At 42.7% G+C, this 1,931-nt stretch overlaps 1 non-coding gene across 1 annotated transcript; it reads left to right on the top strand.

The window, feature by feature from the left end:
• The first annotated feature begins 716 nt into the window (after positions 1-716).
• Positions 717-798, top strand: trnas-cga (transfer RNA serine (anticodon CGA)). The gene has a single exon. It is a non-coding gene; the product is annotated as a tRNA-Ser (tRNA).
• Positions 799-1,931: the final 1,133 nt, after the last annotated feature.

The raw sequence follows: 1,931 nt of genomic DNA, 5'->3' as shown, positions 1-1,931 counted from the left end.
AATTGTGCTCCCGGCTGTTTAACTGAGCTCTCTGCTGTGTAACTGAGCTCTCTGCTGTCTAACTGAGCTCTCTGCTGTGTAACTGAGCTCTCTGCTGTGTAACTGAGCTCTCTGCTGTGTAACTGAGCTCTCTGCTGTGTAACTGAGCTCTCTGCTGTGTAACTGAGCTCTCTGCTGTGTAACTGAGCTCTCTGCTGTGTAACTGAGCTCTCTGCTGTGTAACTGAGCTCTCTGCTGTGTAACTGTGCATCCTGCTGTGTAACCGTGCTCTGTGCTCTTTAACTGTTCTCTCTCTGTCCTGGAACCGTGACTCTGCCGGGGACAGATCTTCACTGTGGTTGTGTCAAACCATTCCCTGTTGTGTAAATGTGTTCCCAGTTGTGGAAATATGATCCGTCTGAAGCAGAACCTTTCTCCGCCATTACTGAGACTAAATTTCAATTCTAGATTTATTAAATCTTGTCAGGAAAGGTGAGTTCAGGCATCTGGATTCCAAGTCCAGAGACATAACCTTCTGTTCCTGTTATCAAAACAGTTCGTTCATCTTAACATTCTTAATACTGAGAAGTCGTGGCGCCAAATCTAATGTTTTTTTTCCCACGCAGATTCAATCCCGACTCATCGAAAGACTGGGACACCGTTCATCGCATTACTGCAATCCCGCGTGTCTGGTTTTACAATGCTTTCTATAGAACGAATTGGCAGCACAGATATAAGCTGCGATGGCCGAGTGGTTAAGGCGTTGGACTCGAAATCCAATGGGGTTTCCCCGCGTAGGTTCGAACCCTACTCGCAGCGAAATAATGGCAATATTGGAGCCATTTGTTCGAAAAATGCGGTGTTGGTTTCATCATTCAATGTTTTCTGTTGAAATGTCATTACATAAGAATCTTCTTGTGCCCTGAAGCTGTGTTTCTCATTCTGCTTTCGCTCTGAATTTTCTGATTTGTCAGGACAAGGTCACCACCTCAGTATTAACGTTCATATTAACTTCATCAGGAACCAGAATTGTGAAAATTCACAAAGCAATGTGAAATTTATTTTTGTCACATCTTTTGCCAGAATTTATCATATGTCAGAATTTTTAATGTCTCTTATTGTGAAACTGACCAGCCGAACTGAAAGTTCTAAATAAAGCAGCGCAACAAATTGAAGGCTTGTCAACAGCCGGGAAGGGAGCAATGCTCCCCATATACCGTCCCTGCTGACTCACCATGGCCCAACTATTGTTTATCTTCACTTTGCATTTGCTTGAGAAACTGTTTTTAATCATTCTTACAATGTTTATGTTATTTCACTCCAATTTAAGAATGTTCCGAAAGTGTCCGTGTCGCACGGCTCCCGTTCAGCCAGGAGATGGCACCAGTCCACAATACATTTATTGATGCTATTTATTTCTGATGTTCTGTGTGTAACAACAATCGCTTATTGTCACAAGTCGGCTTAAGTGAAGTTACTGTGAAAAGCCACTTTCCGGCGCCTGTTTCGGCAGGCCGTACGGAACCATGACATAGGACTCTTACTGCGGCCTGAGACCTCAACTCGTTCTTGTGTCCCGATGCTGCCGTTTGTAACCTGCTTAAATCATCACTTTTATTAATTCGTCATCATTTTGTAAGTAACCTAGGTGCTAATTTCACCAGGTACCAGGAGTGTCCATAACACAGTTTGTAAACTGAAATGTACTTGTCTCATTTTTCTGGCCCGGATAACCCAGCTGTTTACTATTGTTTCTAACTGAGAACTCATGTGTTCTAAAAACATTTGTACTGAAAAAGAATGAAGCTGGATTTTAAGAAAGAAGCGCACGAATGAAGATTATTTTGTGTATTGTATTTGAGGAGTGTCCAAATTTAAAATGCTCATGAATGAAAGTGTCTTTGCCGAACGCCTCCCGTTCAGCCAGGAGATGGCACCAGTGCACAATAAAT

This window comes from Scyliorhinus torazame, chromosome 24, assembly GCF_047496885.1.
Source record: "Scyliorhinus torazame isolate Kashiwa2021f chromosome 24, sScyTor2.1, whole genome shotgun sequence".
Lineage (NCBI taxonomy): Eukaryota > Metazoa > Chordata > Chondrichthyes > Carcharhiniformes > Scyliorhinidae > Scyliorhinus > Scyliorhinus torazame.
This window is presented reverse-complemented; position numbering and strand designations above follow the sequence as displayed.